At 42.0% G+C, this 19474-nt stretch overlaps 1 pseudogene; it reads right to left on the reverse strand.

Moving 5' to 3' along the window:
- Window positions 1–17927: 17927 nt before the first annotated feature.
- Window positions 17928–19121, reverse strand: LOC150013084 (serine/threonine-protein kinase MARK2 pseudogene; annotated as a pseudogene).
- Between the last annotated feature and the right edge of the window lie 353 nt (window positions 19122–19474).

A 19474-nucleotide genomic window follows, 5' to 3' on the forward strand; every position in this document is an offset into this window, starting at 1 on the left:
TATGAAGTGAGTTTATGTATACGAAGGCCTTGACACACATGGGGCTTGCTCAGGGCCAGGCTTACATTTGGGCAGGCAGAATCATGGCAGATTTGGGGATTGCTGAAAAGGTCTCTGATCACTAAAAGCCATGACTTGGAAGTCAAATAAAATTCCCATCTTTGAGATTTTTGACATCAAACATTTCAGCAACCCTTGCCACAAAATGCAAAATTGCGCTTGTACTTTTGAGTATATGTTGGCCAAGAAATCATAGAAACCCATTGATGCATTACCACTTTTAGATACGTAGCTTACAATTTGAAACAGCTGTGTTCATTTGAACAGTAGTTAAACTGTGAGCGGTCTTGTAGCTGGTACCTGGGTTAAGATAGGCTCCTTGCATTATTTCTGACCACAGGTTAGCTAGCAGAGGGTGAAGGCACTGGAGTCCAAATTGACTTAAAAACAAACCTTGTAGGAACAGCACCTTGAGCTCTTACCTGTAATTAACATCTCCCTTTGAAGTCTATGAACTTTTCAAGTATACAGGTTGGAAAAGGAGTTTGTGTCCTTGGGGAAGGAATAAGGGGTCATTTGAGGTCACTTTACCTGGGTCAGCACCAGGAGACATTGGGCTAATTCCATGTGATGGTTCTGTAGAGGAAATAGCCTTAAGAGTTGTTTGGGAATCTTGGGCCCTGTGTGAGTTCTGTCACTTGCTAGGCAGGTGATGCTGGTTCTCAGTTTTTTCATCTATAAAACAAGCCACCTGCCTCAAGTTTCCTCAGTTCACAAACACTTTAAACAGTAAGATTCTCTACAACTGTGGAGAGCCATACGTTGATGAAAAGTGCTTGGAATTTGTTTTCAGAAGTTTGGCTTTGAGGCTTGACCCTGGCTCTAACCAAGAATGTGGGTAAGTCACAATATTTAGGGGCTTCTGGTTTTTTTAACCCGCAAAAATAGAGATAATACCTGAAAATCTCAGAAGGTTGGGGTCAGAAGCAATGAGATTGTGTATGAGACAGTGCATTGTAAACTGTCAGTGTTGATACGATCCCCCAGATCAGCTATTTTGTGTTTTAATTCCCAAATCACGGGGTTGCAGTTATGTAAAATTATCTAAAACCTAGAAGGCAAAAAGATTTGCCCCATTCAGAGACATCCTGGAATGCTGTCTACAAAACCACAAGGCGATTTGACTTTTCTAGGGGGATATAGATATAACCTTGACATATTAGCCTATTAATTAGGACCCAGACTCTGGAACGGTGGGTGGGTCACAATATGTAGTAGAATATCAATAAATTGCAAGCTATTTCTGCTTAAGAGACTAACTCCAAAGATTACAGTTTTATTGCTCTGCAGAACATTAACCAATGTTGGTCTAACTTTGCAATCTTATCTTAGTATTTTGTTGAAAATATATATGTATATGTGTATGTATTAGAATAATAACTTTCCATCTACCGTTCTAAGATGGAAAAGAAGATATCTGTGGTGCCTACATGTGATGTCTTTAAGTCTGTTTTTTTTTTTTGTACTATTAAGATAGCTTCTGTGCTCAGTTTTTAAATATATTTCATGTTCCTGTAGCCCCAGTGGTTCCCACTCTTGCCCTCTTAGTGGTACAGACACTGCCCACCTGCTCCATTCCCTGCCTCTCGCCTTCCCCAGGGAATTGGCCAGAGATGCGGGGTGAACCAGAGGGAGAAAGGACCAGCAGCAGTTCAGGGGAATAACCTCTAGTGAATTAAGTGGAAGGAGTACCCAGCCCTTCCACCAGGGCTGCTGTGGGAGAGGATGTTCTGACTGGCCATAGAAGTAGGTAATGCCTGTGCTTTGGTTTTATAATATTGGGTTCGCCAGGAAGTTTGTATGATTTTTTCCCTAAAAGACACATTTCTCATTTTCACCAATAACTTTATTGATTTGGGTATTTTGAGTATGTCGGCTATCTCCCGCGTGGTATAACGTTGATTGGTCTCAATTCATATCTCAATTTGATTGCTATCAACTTCAACTGGTCTACTGACTGTGGAGCATCGTCAAGCAAGAAATCCCCAGCGCGAAACTTCACAAACCATTTTTGACTCATTTGAGTAGTCACAGCACCTCCTCCATATACCACACAAATCTTTTTTTTCGTTTCAGCTGTGCTTTTACCTTTCTTGAAATAGTAGAGCATAATGTGCCAAAAATGTTGCATTATTTTCTTCCATCTTCAATATAAAATGGCTGCACAAAAATTCACCAATTTTGATTAGTTTTTTTTTTTTAATGCATGCTGATGGGACAGCTACCACAATACAATCTAACAAAATTGTTCCAAATGAAGTTAGACAACTAAGCACTACTAGAGCCACCTAATGGAAAAAAACTAAAACTTCTGGCCAACCCAGTTAACAAGTACTGCATTTGGGATAAGTGAGAGACAGCTTGGCAGTAGGCATCTGAGAGCTGGCCTGGGAATTGAAGGATTGTGATGGTGAAGAGGAAAGATCTGTGTGGCAATAGCCAGGTGTATAATGTAGGCTGAGCTATTTAATCTTTCTGCGCCTTAGTTCTGTCCTCTATAAGAAAAGGGGCTTGGGATAGATCAGGTGATTTTCATATGGGCTCCTGGGCGACCCACGGTGCCCCGAGGTGCCCCGGGAGCTGCGAGGTTGTGGAAGGCAGGAAAGGAGTAGAGGGGACCCTTGACTAACTACCTGGGATCAAGCAGAGCAGCCCCGCTTACATGTTTAACATGAGCAGACTTCGAGTAAGATTTCCTTTTGTAATAGGGTTCTGCTGTTAAAACAAATGAGAAGTTAGAAAAATATTCATCAACATCATCTCCCGAGTCTCTTCTAGATGAAACAGTCTGTAAGTGTCTGACTGCAATCACCTGCATGTGTGTTCCATGCCCCCTGCAATCAGCAAACAGTAACAGTGCCGGGACAGGAAGCTGAGGCTGGAAGCAGATTTCCTGTGAAGCAGACTTTTAAGCATCAGGGCTCCTTGCTTGCTGAGCTTTCCAGAGCCTGCTGCCTAATAGTTTATTCATAATTTGATTTTTTTCTTACAGGGAGATCCTAAATTGCACAAGCTTCAGGCCCCAGAAACCCTGGATCCTCCCCACATTAGTCCTGAGCTTCTTCATGTTCAGACACCACTGCAGACCTCTCCTAATGAAGTGAAAATGCAGTCTTAGAAAGAACAGCCCAGACATCTGGAGTGGAGTGGGGGCTGCTTTGAAAGCTGAGACTTACTAAGTGATGGCAAAACCAGTGTTACATTATTCCTGCTAATGAGGAATGGGTGCAAAATTACTCATCTTTCATCTCCTCCACCAACACTTTTTTATAAGAGAAGCATAGTTGAAATTCTGCCCCATCACTTCCTAGTTATGTGACATCAGGCATATTAACCAACCTCTGCAAGAGCCTAGTCCTCCTAAACCCCCTCATTTACAAAAATAACAATTCCCCATAGAATTGTGAAAGTTAAACCAGATTCATGTTGTGTTTAACACAGTGCATGGGCACACAGCACTCATCAGTTTCAGTTTTCATTATTGCCATCGATGAGTAATTAGTTCAGGCAGAAACAACCCCAACTTTTAGCTGGTGGCCTATGCCCTACTCAGACATCTCCAGCCTTCACAGAAAAGTGTTTTTGTCTGTGAGGTGTAAGGCGAAGTGTTGTATTCAGATAGTCACATTAAAAGTCCCCTCCTCTGGTCTTTTCTCCATCTTGCTCCTTTGCAGTTAGATGTGGTGACTGGAACTTTAGCAACTGTACTCGATCATGGAGACAGGTTTTCACCCAGGGATGGAGTGGTAAGCAGAGGGGAGCATGGGTCCCTGTCAGCTTCATGGAGTTCCTATGCTAGCCTCAGAATGCCGGTTCTCAAGTTCTTTTATAAAGTCAGGGTTCTCGAATTACCTTGAGGGCTTATTAAAACATTTTTGCCCTGGCCAGTGTGGCTCAGTTGGAGCATTGTCTCTGGTAAGCCAAAGGGTCATGGGTTCGATTCCCAGTCAGGGCACATACCTTGATTGTGGGTTTGGGGCACTTACAGGAGGCAGCCTATTGATGTTCGTCGCATCAATGTTTCTCTCCTTCTCTCTCTTACTTCCTGTCCCCTCTCTACGCATTTCCTTGGTGACAGTTTAAAAAAAACCAAAACATTTTTTAGCCCTACCCCACAAAGTTCTGATTCAGTAGGTATGGTTTGGAGCCTGAAGAGTCTGCATTTTTAACACATTCCTAGGTGATGTGGATAGTGTACTGGTTCCAGGACCATGCTTTGAAAGCCAAGATTTTTACATGTTAGGGAAATGAGCATTTATCTTGTTAAGCCACTACTAGTTTGGGACTAATTTGCTATTTAAAATGGGTCTAATACATTATTTAACTTCAGTAACTTCTTGTTCTGCTAAGTGATAAAAAGCAAAATTATTAAAATGCCATTCAAAGTGAAACAGATGGGGTGAATTGCAAATTGAATTTGTGTCCTCTGCACCATTCATTTGTCAAATGAGTGCGGAACACCTAATACATACTAGGCATATATAGAATAAGATGTGGACCATGATTTAACAGCAGTTACCTCCTCACTGATACTCAATGTGGAATTCAATTGAGACAGACTTGTAACTAGTGTCTGCAAGAGTGATGAACTTAGCCAATGATTTCCCATCACTCAATTAGTCTGGAAATGGGGAGAGACACGGAGCTAGAGGGGTCTTTAGAGACCATTAAATGCAGTGGTAATCAACCTCACCTGCACATTGGAATTGCCTAAGGAGCTTTAAAATAGTAATGCCTGGGCCTTTCTCCAGGACTGGAACTGGTCTGGGGTGGGGCCTGGGTATCTGGATTGTTGCGTCCTAGGTTGAAATCCGTTGATCTAAACCAACCCACAGAGATGAGGTGACTGCCCCAAGATGATAGAGAGAGTCACAGACAGGTCTTCTCTCCTGCCAAGTGCCCTTCAGATGCCTGGTTGGCTTTCTGAGGCTGAGTACACTGCCAGGCCAGTTCTCCCACCCTTAATTGTCAGTGACACAGGATGTATGGTGTTCCAAGCGTGAGTCTGCTCCCAGCTCCGTGACAGAAAGCTTGCTGCAGCTCATCAGTTTCCTTAACAAGATTTTCCTTGGTGACAGGGAAACAGATCATTTTAATTAGCATTAGATAATGAATTTAAACATCATTGAAGTAATTCCAAAATCTCTCTTAACTGCCCTAAATAACATCGTGCAGGAGGTATCTAGTGGGATTTATTGTTGAGAAATGTCTGGTAAGGACGCAGCTGAAAGTCTCCATACATGGAGTTATTCTCTTTCAACATGGTTGTGTCAGGGCTGCAGAGACAGACGTCATCTGGTGTCCTCACCCCTTCTCAGGTATGCACATCTTCCTGTCTGCTTGTCCCCGTGATGTGGCTGTGACCCTCAGCTTAGACCCTGCTGGTAACAGGGAGTTCATTCTCAATCCCCTGAGAAGCACGCTGCACTCAGGAAGTTCTTCCTTTCACTCGGCTCAGAAGGTCCCCCTGCCATTTCTCACCTTTGATCCTAGTTCTGCTCCCTGGAAATCCATTCTACCCTTTACTCTCCAGGGATCAGGGTGGCGTTTCTGAGGGCATACTAAGGGATTTTAATAGATACTGTATTTGGGATGAACACTGCTGTTAGCCTCTGACCGAAGGGACTGGGACAATAACATTATCCTTGTGGCCCTGGGAGAGCGTGCAAGTGGATTTCCCTTCCCCCTCAATTTCTGTGAAATTGGTAGAAGATATCTTTGATTCATACTTCTCTGAAAGAAAAAGGAAAAAGAAAAACCTTGCCAACTTTTAAGGCATGAGGCTGTGGACATGCTCATCTTGTCATTAGGCGGTAGGGTCTCCCAGGTCATATTCTGACGTATAAAGAGGGGTTCCGTCCTCTCCATCACCAGACCTCAGCAGCTTTTATGGTAACAGGAGTTGGTTAACATGAAATCACAGGCGCTAAAGACTCTTAGGTTCCAGTTTTATTGTATTTCTTGAACATAAATCTCATAAAGTGAAACAGTAAGAATTAATTACCTAGTAATGGCTTTTCTGTGGGCAAAGATAAAAGTGTTGATTTTGTTCGGTCTTCTCTTTAAAAAACTTTTTGAAGGTATAACACTCATTAGAGGTGCTGTACAGTCATATCCCTTGTTTAAGTTACAGGTGCTCTGACACCCACTGGTGTCCTGCTGTACAATGTTGATACTAATCACCCAGAGTCAGTGTCAGACTCCATAGGTTTAAGGGCTCGGTTCCCAGCAGGACAGCCTTGTCTTTAGTTGGGAGTCGTAAGGCTTCCTGCACTTCTAACCACTGACTACAAATTCACAGGTTCCCACAATACCGTCAGGTTCAATAATTCACTAGAGTGACTCACAGAACTCAGGAAAGTACTATGCTTATGACTACAGTTTTATTACAGAGGATACAAATCAGGACTAACCAAATGAGAAGAGGCATAGGCTGAGGTATGGAAGGGTCCCAAATACAGAGTCCAGTGGACCTTTTGCTTAAATTATTGGGAAAGAGGGCTTCTCTTTCCAGTGGTGTTCCAATGCTGATATGATGATAAACAAAAAACCTTGAATTACTACTCCATGAAGCCAGCATGGAAGAAAGGTGACTAGAGGGAGAGAGCCTGAGTCTTTGTGACATCATCTGAGCTCAGCTTCCCACTCTGGCTGTAGACAGATTTAACATGGACTTTCTGATTACTTGGAATTGCTGGGTTTTGTTTGTTTGCTTAAACCAATTTTAGCTTTAGTTAAAAGATTCCTGACTAAAATACCTATTTTCTATTCAGTGGTATGGTGGTAAATATTTACCAACCTTCTCATGTGAAAAGGGAAAAGGAAAGCCCCTGATTGTAGTCCTCACTATTTTCTGTGGTTTAAATACCCCACCACTGCCAGTTACAATCTAACACATGGTGTCAACCTGCTCACATATTTTCTGAAAATTTAATGATCTGCTCTCACAGACCAGCTTCAGCACACTTCAGCTTTTATGTTATTACTCAAGTTATTAATAAAAATTTTGATCAAGATTGAGACAAGGATCAAGCTCAGAAGCCAACTAGAGAACTTTCCTTCACTTCCCAAGTTGTCATGGGCACACCAATCAACACACTTTGGGCAAGTCCAACAAGCTGCAAGTTTAACTTTTTTTCTAACATTCCAGCTCATGTTTCTACTTTGTCCAATGTCGTGAGAGAATGTCAGAAACTTTGCTAATGGCAAGTCCTCTATATTCTTGCATCCCTTTGCTCTGTCAATCCAGTCACCATGAGAAATGAAGTCACCTTGTCCTGGCTTGCTTTAACGGCTGCTATTGCCTCACTGAAGATCACTGCTTTCCATTCTAAATGGCAAACCCTATGCTAAATACTTGGGGCTTGGATTTTAATTGCTTGCCAACGGTCTATTGTTTCTGGAATCTGTTCTCCCCACTTGGAAAATTTGAGCATTGCCTGTGTCCAGTCTTTCTTCACTTTCATAGATTATTTTGGGTATGTGTCATGGGAGAAATCAGAAATGATTGGAGTTGGAATTTTGTCTAACTGTTGTCATTTTTGTTTTTGTAATTTTGCCAATGTCTATTTTTCCTCCAACAGATCTGCAAGTTCTTATGGGTCTAGAGGCCTACCTTATGAAAAGAAACGGTTTTTTTTTAAATCTCTTCAGTCTTGAAATGTATGCTTTTCTTAACATTTGCCGTAGCCCTTTGGATAAGGACATACTCCACTGGTAGAATTTCTCTTTTTATTTCACTTAAATGCTTTTTTCTGTATCTATTTCATATCTGTGGATTTCCAATTAATACTATACCCTCTTGACGTTTCATGTGACTTTGCTTTTCCTACTACTAGATATTTCTTTTGAATGATTCAACTTTCCATTGGGTCATACTTTAAGTGAGATCCTCAACCACCAATTGTTTTGTCTGTAGGACTATAGTTCCCTTGGGTTAAAATTCCATGTTTGCTGTGATCACTCCTAATTTTTTGTCCATCTGTATAAAGACATTGAGGTCATAATGCTTTCTCCATGGTTTCCTTGTGGGAATTACTGCCATCTTATCTTAGTCCTTTTTCTTCTTCACTACCAATTCCCAAATTCCTTACTCCAGTTCTCCTTGGGGAAAAGAACATGAAAGTAAGACCTATACAACCAAGTCCCTCAGTTGCCAAACCAGGAAACAATAGGGCATAATGGCTATAGCATTCAAAAGGGAGTCATTATTCTTGGCTTCTAGTCCTGCCCTGGCTACTTGCTGACTGTGACTTTAATTCCCTGAACTTTGCTTTTCTCACCTGATAGGTAAAAATAATAATGTCTCCCCTGCCCATGTCACAGAGTTGTGTTCAGAATGAAATGCAATGGTGTATGTGGAAGGGTTTGTGAACTGAGCATTACATACAGGTGAGTTGCTCTTAGTAACATTACCAAAGCTTCTTGTGAAATTCAGAATGTGAAATTAAGCTAGATTTGTGGGATTTCAGCACATCATGATTAACTTAGGATCAGAAGTTCTTATTTCACTGATACAAAAGCACAGTGGAAAAATCATGACTAATCAGTTCACTGAGCTTATTAATCTTCATTTGATCTTTAGTTGACATCTCTACTAGTAAAGGCATTCAGCTAAACACAGAGAAAGGAGCTTTTGGATTAATGGAACTGTTTTCACTCTTAGATGAGTGTCAATGAAACAGCAGTGACCACTGATAAACATGACAATTAACTGCTTTGCTATCATTTTAAACAAATCTTCCTTTCCATTCCTGGCTCTCAGAAAGAGGAAGAAGGGGAGAGATAAAAATACTGGCTTGTTTTCATGTCAGTAATTTAATTATGGTAATTTACAACTTGATAAAATTAATTGCTGCCCTTATCAATGGACTGTCTAGAAGGTTTCTTTAGGACCCACTGGTTACTCATAAAGTCTCAAGGAAGGGAGAGGTGCCAGATTTGGGCCTGGCCTGTTCAATAATTCCTTACCAATTCAAAATAAACAAGGTGGAAAACAGGCATTTATAAGAGGTTTGCAAGTTCAAACAAAGTAATTTAAAAGTCATCGATTACATGTGAATATTTGTGAATAGTGCTAGTCAGGAAGACAAATGCTTATGAAAAATCATAGGGCATGAATGAGTAATATTAAAGCAGGTCTGGAGAGGGGGAAACCATCTACAGTCATACTAAATTAACATACCTTCCCGCTCTTGTTCACACGATTAGATGTTTCCCGCATGATAGAAGTAAATTTGAGTAGCATTGTAAGAAAATTTTTTTCCTAGACAAATTAAACCTGTCATCAGAATAGGTAAGAAGTCAATTTTCAGTCGTTATTTGGACTCTGTGGCCTCCAACCCATGCATTCGTATAAGGATCCTTGACAACCTGGTGCGAGACTAGCAAAGCCTGGTCTTTAGTCTGTGGTGTCACCATTATTGCCAGTGCTGCCCTCTGCCACCGGATGGCACTCCTCTCCCCATGGCTGCTCTAAGCAGTTTTCCACTCTGACCCTGAATGCTGCTTCCAAGCTGCAATACTTAAGAGTCCGCATACCCTGGTTTCCCACAGATGCCCTCCCCTGGGTACTCTGAGTGCAGGTGGTGACTTTTGGAAACACCGGATTCTTATTCTCTTCCCAGGCTCAGGAAGTTATCACCCCACCAGGCTAGGCCAGTTTCACCTCTTTACCTCAAAGCACCAGCTTCCAGCCTCTTCCTCTTTGGTTTTCAGCATAGTCCCACCTTCTCAATTTCCCAATAAAAAACTAGAGTGGAGTCTTCTGGTAATTCTTGATTTTGATTGTAAAGTACCAAAGTCATAAGTCACGCACTGAGTCAAGAGAATCAAAACTACCAAAACCAAAAAGCAGCAACAAGAAGAAATAAATATGTGGTTATCCTACTATGAAGGAGGAGAGTTGTACAAATTAAGTTTTCATTCTAAGAGTCTCCTACATTAACGAATTATATATATGTGTGTGTATATATATATGACATATATGAATAAGTGCAAAAATGTAGACATAACAGTGGGTACTCTGTCTAGCAGTTTGAGAAATGAGGCAAGGTAGAAGAGTTGTAGAGGAAGGTCAGCTTGTAGCCAAGTGTGGGCCTAGGGAATCATGACCTTGGTGATGTCATGAAAATTTATTGATTGTCAGCTTTGTCGATCCTGAATCATAATTCTGTCATCATCCAGAGAATGGTTGATCTCTCTTAGTCCAGTGCATAATCCAGAATGTCAGCTTACTGATTTGTATCATGAATGTGTAACTGTGAAGCAGCTCAAAGCCTGTGTTTGGTCACTTGAAGATTCATCAGGTGCGTGCTTGCACCAAATATTGTGAATACAGCAGAGAACAAGAACAAGACAAACAGGTTGATTTCTGTTCATTCTCTCTAGGAAAACTGCACAAAAAGCCAATCTATGATATAAAAAAAAAAAAAAAAAAAAACTGCTTTGTGAGCCTGAACAACCAAAGGTGGTCAGGTATGAGACCTTAAATGGCTCATGGTTACCTATCCTGACAGTCCAAGAGGGTGTATACCTGTCCATATGTGGGTCTACATCCCTTTGCCTCATCCAGCTTGAGATGAGGAAACTCAGGAACAATGAACCTAATTTGCTCTGGGAGCTTCAGAGTCAGCTGGGAAAATGAATGGCTACTTGGAGAATAGCAAAATTCCAATAGGTGAACAAAAGAATCCAGACTTTTCCATTTTGGCAGCCTGTCCTGGAATCCTAGAACCTTAGGGGCTCCTTCACTTTTATACAGATTTGTAAAAAATCAGAGGCCTAGAAAGAGAGTGTGTGTGTCTAGCCCAAGGTATTCCATCAAGTCCTGGTTGAGTGTTAAGAGCAGAGAGTAAGGAAAATGGAAAGAAACAAAAATAGCTTATCATGATTGAGGGAATATAATTTTAAACTTAAAGGAAAATTACAAAAATCATATAACACTCTTCACCCAGATTCACGAATTGTTTTTATTTACCTCCTATTTTCATTATTTTGTTCTCTATATTTATGCCTGCATGCTTTTGAACATTTTGAGGGTAAGTTGGAAATGTTTCCCATTATCCCTAAATATTTCTGAGCATCTTTCCTTAGATAGGGACATTTTCTCACATAATCATAATACAATTCTCAAAATCAGAAAGCTACATGGATGTAATAATATTTTCTAATCCACAGTCCATATTCCAAATTTGCAAATTGTCTTAGTAATGCCCCTAATGGCTTTTTTTTTTCCCTGGCAGAAGGTCTAGTCCAGAATCACATATTATATTTAGTTGTTATGCCTCTTTAGCCTCCTTTAACCTGAAATTGTTCTTCTGTTAATCTTTGCCTTTCTTGATCTTAACATTTGATTTTTTAATTATTTTTTATTTTATTTTTAATTTAATCTTTATTATATTTTTTTCTATTACCATTTAGTTCCCATTATATCCCGCTCCCCCCAACAATCATACACCTGATCATGATGTATGATCTTTTTGATGCATTGCTGTATTTGGTTTGCTAATATTTTGCTGAGGGTTTTATCATCTATGTTTATCAGGGATATTAGCCTTTAATTTTTATTTGTAGTGTCTTTGTCTGGTTTTGGAATTAGGATAATGCTGGCCTCGTAAAAGAGTTTGGGAGACTTCCTTCCTCTTGAATTTTATGAAATAGTTTGGGAAGGATAGGTGTTGGTTCTTCCTGGAATGTTTGGGAAAATTCACCTGTGAAGCCATCTGGTTGAGGGCTCTTGTTTGCTGGGAGATTTTTGATTACTGCTTCAATTTCATTAGGAGTAATCTGTTTATTCAGGTTCTCTGATTCTTCCTGATTTAGTTTTGTTGGATTGTATGTTTCTAGGAATTCATTTCATCCAGGTTGTCCAGTTTATTGGCATATAATTGTTCATAATATTTTCTTAAAATTTCATGTATTTGTTTGGTGTCAGTTTTTTTCTCAGCTTTCACTTCTGATTTTGAGTCCTTTTTTAAAAAATTTTATTTATTTTTTTTTCTATTTCAGTTGTCCCACTCTTTCCCCCATTGCTCACCCCCCCATCTCACCCACCCCTTCTCCCACAGTCCATCCCCACCCTGTTACCCCATTGATCATGTCCATGGGTCATTTATACTAGTTCCTTGACTAGACCCTTCTTCTTTCCCCCCTTCTCCCCTCCCCTATTCCCCATGGTCACTGTCAGTCTGTTCCTTGTTTACTTGCCTCTGGTTCTATTTTGCTCTTTTGTTTGCGTTGTTCATTAGTTTCCTGTATTAGGTGATATCATATGGTATTTGTCTTTTGCTGCCTGGCTTATTTTGCTAAGCATAATATTCTCCAGTTCCATCCATGTTGTCGGAATGATAGAATTCCCTTCTTACTTTCTGCTGCATAGTATTCTATTGTATAAATGTACCACAGTTTTTTAATCCAGTCATCTACAGATGGGCACTTAGGCTGTTTCCAGTACTTGGCTATTGTGAATAGTGCTGCTATGAACATAGGGGTTCATAGGTTCTTTTGAATTGTTGTTTCAGAAGTCTTCGGGTATAATACTAGCAGTGGAATCACTGGTTCAAAAGGCAGTTTCATTTTTAGTTTTTTTAGGTAATTCCATATTGTTTTCCACAGTGGCTGCACCAGTCTGCATTCCCACCAACAGTGCACTAGGGTTCCCGTTTCTCCACATCTTCGCCAGATTTGTTGATGATGGCCATTCTGACATGTGTAAAGTGGTATCTCATTGTGGTTTTAATTTGCATCTCTCTGATGGCTAGTGGTGTTGAGCATTCTTTCATGCATCTGGACCCTCTGTGTATCCTCCTTAGATAAGTCTTTGTTCAGGTCCTTTGCCCATTTTTAATTGGGCTGTCTGTCTTCTTGGTGTGTAAGAAATGTGTAAGTTCTTTATATATTTTGGAGATCAATCCCTTGTCCGAGGTGTCATTGGCAAATATGTTTTCCCATATGGTTGGTTTCCTTTTCATCTTGCTGATGTTTTCCTTTGCTGAGCAGAAACTCTTTAGTTTGATGTAGTCCCATTTGTTTGTTCTTTCCTTTATTTCCCTTGCCTTAGGGGATAGATCAGTGAAAATATTATGTGTGGGATAGCTGAAATTTTCTGCTATGTTTTCCTCTAGGATTTTTATGGTGTCACAGCTTACATTTAAGTCTTTGATCCATCTCGAGTTTATTCTGGTGTGTGCTGTAAGTTGGTGGTCTAGTTTCATTTTTTTGCACGTCCCTGTCCAGTTCTCCAACACCATTTATTAAAGAGGCTCTTTTCACTCCATTTTATGCTCCTTCCCCCTTTGTCAAATATTAGTTGGCGATATAGACCTGAGTTTATTTCTGGGCTCTCTATTCTGTTCCATTGATCTATATGTCTGTTCTTATGTCAGTACCAGACTGTTTTGAGTACCATGGCCTTATAGTATAATTTGATGTCTGGTATTGTGATTCCTCCTTCTGCGTTCTTCTGTCTCAAGATTGCTTTGGCTATTTGGGGTCTTTTTTGGTTGCATATAAATTTTTGAAGTATTTGTTTAGGTCTGTGAAATATGTCATTGGTTTTTAAATAGGGATTGCATTGAATCTGTAGATTTCTTTGGGTAATATGGACATATTAATGATGTTGATTCTTCCCATCCATGAACATGGTATATGCTTCCATTTACTTGTATCTTCCTTAATTTCTTTCTTCAGTGTTATGTAGTTTTCCGAGTACAGGTCTTTGATGTCCTTGGTTAAGTTTATTCCTAGGTGCTTTATTTTTCTTATTGCTATAATGGTATTTTTTTCCCTTGTTTCTATCTCTGATATTTTATTGTTGGTGTACAGAAATGCCTTTGATTTCTGTATATTGACTTTGTATCCTGATATTTTGCCAAATTTGCTTATTATGTCAAGTAGTTTTTTAGTGGAGTCCATAGGGTTTTCTATGTACACTATCATATGTCATCTGCAGATAATGACAATTTTACTTCCTCTTTTCCAATTTGGATGCCTTTTATTTCCTTTTCATGTCTGATTGCTGTGGCTAGAACTTCCAAAACTATGTTGAATAGGAGTGGAGAGAGTGGACATCATTGTCTTGTTCCTGATCTTAGGGGGAATGCTTTCAGATTTTGTGCATTGAGTATGATGTTGGCTTCAGGTTTCTCATACATGCCCATCCCTTTATGTTCATGTGATGAGGTAGAAAGTGAAAGCAGGGTCCCACTGGCAGGCTATTATGTGTGACCTTGGGCAGCCATTACAGTGACCTTCATCCCTTTGGGCCTCAGACAGCCCATCAAGCAACATAGCCAGGCTGGACCACAGCTAGAAAACCCTGCAGGGCCTTTGCACAGCCTGGATCTAAGACAACCAGGAGGAGATTTCAGGAGGAGGTCTGGCATGATGCTGCTGGCTTCTCTGGAGACCCAGGATTATCCTTGATTAAGATCGGAGTGAAAAGAGAGAGGGGATTGGATGATCTCTGAGAACTACTATAGCTCTCACATTGTATGAGATGGAACATTTGTGTCTCTTAAAATCCTGAGCAAGGAAATCTCCTGTCATGCTCCAAGGAGAAAACAACTTAATAAAAGTAAGGACAGCAAGAAAGAAGGAAACAGCCCAGGTAAAAATGTACCCCAAAGAGAGTCGATGTTCATGAATCAAATAGTTCCTTTTCTGGTCGCTGCATTTCGCTCTGTCATGGGCACTTATTCACTGAGATACAAACAATCTGCCAAAACATTTTTACACACAGGAGACAGAGATACACAGACAGATGATGAGAGAGGCAGGCACAGCCTCCACATAAGAGACAGAAATTTTTCTGTTCTTCAGGAGCAGAAGGTTAAGGAAACCAAAAAGAAGAAGAAAGCCATGCCACATACAGAGCATGGTCCTTGTACTCCAAACAGCAGTAGCATTTCCTAAAATAGCAGGATGAATTCTTTCACGTGGGCCTTATTTTATGGGCCTCTTGCCAACCAATTTATTAGCGGAAAGAGAATTGCATGGAAAAGAAAGCATAGGGTGTATGGGAGGCTACAAAGCAGAAACCAAAAATGCATTTTGTTCCCCAAATCTTCTAATGTGACTCACTAGCTCTATTGTGACAAAGCGAGAAGTCTCTGGGTTCATTTTATGTCTCAGCCATCCTCAGAGTAATGGGAAATCTCACCTTGTTTCTGTAAAATATCGGCACACACTGTGTGCCACACTCAATTCCGTTAGACATAAAGGAACAAGATTGTCCCAGTTGTTTTCAATTGCTTGAGTGCATCCTTCATTTAGGGAAACAAGAATATATGAGCTGCTTGACTCAAACTGAAACGCCGACCCAAGTCTACATGATAGCCATGGCTATTTTCTTTTTTATAGTTTTTTACATAAGATTTTTATTTATTTATAGAGAGAAAGGATGGGAGGGAGAAAGTGAGTGAGAGGAACATCAATGTATGAGAGAAACATTGATTTGCTGCCTCCTGCACATGTCCCAACTAGGGACCAGCCGGCAATCCAGTCATGTGACCAGACCTGGAATCAAACCGGTGACCCTTTGCTTTGCAGGATGATGCTCAACCAACTGAGCCACTCTGGTCCGGGCGTCATCGTTATTTTCTTATGCATGGCTAGGTGGAGACCTGGTCAGTTATCACCTCTCCCATGGATGAAGAAATAATATTCTGCACCCCCATTTCCTGTAATATGTTACAAAGCAGCACACAGCTATTCATTAACCGTTGTTAACAGAATGTAGGTCCCTGAATGGTCCACACCCACAAACCCATATGAGATGAAAGAACATTTAAGCTAAAGGGCCCGATGGCCAGGAGTCTGAATCGCCCACTCTGCCACATCTAGCTGACTGTCTGTTGGCCAGTCACTTAGCCCTGACTACACTCAGTTTTATCAGGCAAAAAAAATGGTACGCACTTGGTGGGATAATTCGAATTAATGTGCAAGGATGGTGAAAATCCCGTGAGAAGTGAATAGAACTTGGGAAAGGCTAGTTATGGAGCTTCCCAAAGTGAGTCCCACCTCTGAACCACCCTCCCCTATGCGTCAGCTTAGAATTGGGGTTTCAGGGCCAGGAAGAGGAGCCTAAAGACCTCAATTTTATTTTCTTTTTTAAAAATATGTTTATTGATCTTAAGGAAGAGAGAGGGAGAGAGAGAAACATCGATTGAGTGCCTCTCACACTTGCCCTGACTGGGATGAAACCTGCAGACTTTTGGTGTACAGGAAGAGGCTCCAACCATCTGAGCCCCCCAGCCAGGGCCCAGAGACCTCCACTTGAACTCCTAGTACTGCCATTAACTTACTAAGAGTATTGGGTCATTTGTCTCCCCTAGCTGGATCCCTATTTCCTGAGCTATAGAATGAGAGGGGTGAACTTGCAATATCATTTAGAACTTTCCAAACTGTTAGAACAGAATCATTCCTTCAAACACAGCTTTATGCAGAATTAGAATATGCATAGCAAATGAGAATGAGTATGAGCTGGGCACGTGGCCAGAAACCTGACACGTGGTATCCCTACCCACCTTTAATAGCATCTCCTCCGAGAACCCCAGGGAGTCGGGGGGCGTACAGTGAGGAAACCATAGGCTCCATGACGCTGAGGTCCTGCCTAAGGACCTTCTGAGAGACTATAGAAGAGAAGAACGTGGGAACTTCATGAGCTCAGTTGGTTGGACCATCTCTCCTGACTTCAGCTCCCAAAGCTGGCTTCTGGTCACCATGGCTACTGAGCATGGGTGATGCCCTTTCACCCTCACTCAGAAAAACCAAGGTAGGGAGAGCACATGAGAGGCAAGCCTTCAAGACACAGGAGGCAACCAATAGTAATCCTGTCCACTATCATTTCATCCCCACGTATGCACAGCGTCTCTACTAAGGGGCTATCCCTGAGCTGGGCTGGAAATGCACACAGTTACCATAATGTGCATTTGTCTCCTCTGACTGCTGTAACAAATCACCACAAACCCGGTGACTTAAACCAACAGAAACGTAATCTCTCACACTTCTGAAGGCCAAAAACAGTCCACATCAGTTTCACTGGCCAAAATCGAAGTGTCAGGAGACCCACACCCCCTCTGGAGGGTCAATGGCAGAATCTGTTTCCTGCCTCTCCCAGCTTTTTACTGGTATGCCTTGACCGATGGCCACATCACTCCAAAGTGCCTCTGTGATCATACTGCCTCCTTCCCTGCTGTCTAAAGTCAAACATTTTGCCTCCCTCTTTGCTTGTGCTTTCTTTGAGGGCCCACCTGGATAATACGGGATAATCTCCCCATCTCAAAATCATTAACTTAATTACACCTGCAAAGACCTTTCTTCCATATAAGGTAATGTTCACAAATTCCAACGATTAGGATGTGGTTATCTTGAGGGAGGAGAAGCATTATTCTGTCTACCACACTGTTCCTATTCATATAGTCTCAGTGCAGACTTTAAGGATGCAGACGGGTACACCTGATAATTCACCCATGGAAGGTTTTGTGTGTGTGTGTGGTTCAAATCATCAAATGTATTGCAAAATTTGGAAAAACCAAGTACTTTATTAAGAACCCCCACAAGTGGGGCAGCAGAGGAGAGGAGGGGAGGGGAAAAGGGCCCCAGGAAAAAGCAGTCCATGGAGATGCTGAATCCACTCCGGTATAAATCCCATGCGGAGAACCCTGCGGCAGCTCAAATGTCCATCGTCCACCGGACCGAGTCCTGTCACCGGCACACACAGGTGTACTTCTGCCACCGTCTCACCCACAGCTGTCTGTGTCCACCTCTGGTGCTGTAGGCCGTCCACAACTTAAAAAATTATGTTGGTGCGACTCTTGTCCTTTTCCGACGCTTCATGCGAGTGGACAGCCCACAGCACACACATTTTAGGAAGAACCTGAAGGTTCTGCGAGCCGCAGCCTGGATGCAACTGTCATTGGTGGGTCCTTCTGGAGCTCCTGCAGCATTACTGGTGGTGCTACAGCTGGGGGTGGTGGGGGCATCACCAGGGTCACATTGGGGGCCAGGAAGGGCCGGCTCTTCTGGGTTCTTCCCATGTTGGAGACAGGGGTGGGGCAGGGCTTCACCTTTATGGTGCGGACTCTCATCGTTGCCATGGTTTTGAGGATAAGGTACATTGCCATGACCCTGTTGAACTTCCTCTGTTTCAATGATTTCTTTATCTCCCGCTTCATAAACCCCATGTCCCTCATTATGTCTTCCACTTGGGGGTCAAGGTCCCCCCAGGGAGGCTCGCTGTACGCCCTCAGTTCCTCCGCCTGATCCCTGTTGACCCATGGGTCTTTTAGTATGTCTGTCAGGGTCGGCCTTTCCCTGGGGTTAAAGGTCAATAATTTTTTTAAAAGATTTTGAGCTTCTTCAGATACGAAGTCTGGTATGGTGAACTTCCCTCTCTGGATCTTCTCTGTTTCCTCCAGCCTGCTCCCCCCAAATGGCAAATGCCCCACCAACATTCTATACAAAACTACCCCCAGGCTCCAGACATCGACCTTCGGGCCGTCATAAGTTTGACCCCGGAAGATCTCCGGCGCCATGTAGGGTAGGGTGCCACAGATGGTGGTCAGTTTGTAGTGGCCATATTTCCTACTAAAGCCAAAATCAGCAACTTTGAGGTTCCGTTCACCATCTACCAGGATGTTCTCTGGCTTCAGGTCCCGGTGGACGATCTTCTTCTGGTGGCAGTACTGCATTGCCGAGAGTAGCTGCCGGAACATGGGTCTGGCTGCCTCCTCCGTCATGGGGCCACAGTTTTCTAAGTATTCAAGTAAGGTCCCCCCGCTTACATGTTCCATGCAAAGGTAACTTTTCTCCTTAGTGGAAATCACTTCAAACAATTGCGTTATGTTTGGGTGATTTAAACATTTGTGACAACGGACTTCTTCAGAATTTCTATATACCCCACATCGATTGATGGCCTTGACAGCCACCTCTGTCCCCGTCGGCAAGTGCCGGGCCAACCACACCTTGGCCAAGGCCCCACTGCTGATGGTTTGCAGGAGCTCATAATCACCAATTATGTGCTCCTTATGGACAATGGTGGCTGCAGGGTCATTAGCCATGGTGAACAACAAGAAAAGAAAAGAAAAAAATGAAAAAATAAAAAATAAAACAAAAACAAATGAGAAAAATAAAAAGGAAAATAATAAAAGGAACAAAATGCAAAATAAGGCAAAACACACCCACACACACACAAAGTAACAGCAAGCGCAAAGCTCACAAGTCCTAGCACCACAGGTCACCTCAATAGCTTCCTGGGCTCTAACGGACAAAATCTCAGCCCCACCTGGGCCATATATATAGGATGGGCTTGCAGTTGCATCACAGTGGCGCCTATGAGGTCAGAGCAGGGCCTGAACCAGGCGTGGATGGGGATGAATTACAGTGGTTTTATTTTTGGTCTCACTACCCTTTT

This window comes from Furipterus horrens, unplaced genomic scaffold (genome assembly GCF_987537825.1).
Source record: "Furipterus horrens unplaced genomic scaffold, mFurHor1.1.pri manual_scaffold_4, whole genome shotgun sequence".
Classification (NCBI taxonomy): Eukaryota; Metazoa; Chordata; class Mammalia; order Chiroptera; family Furipteridae; genus Furipterus; species Furipterus horrens.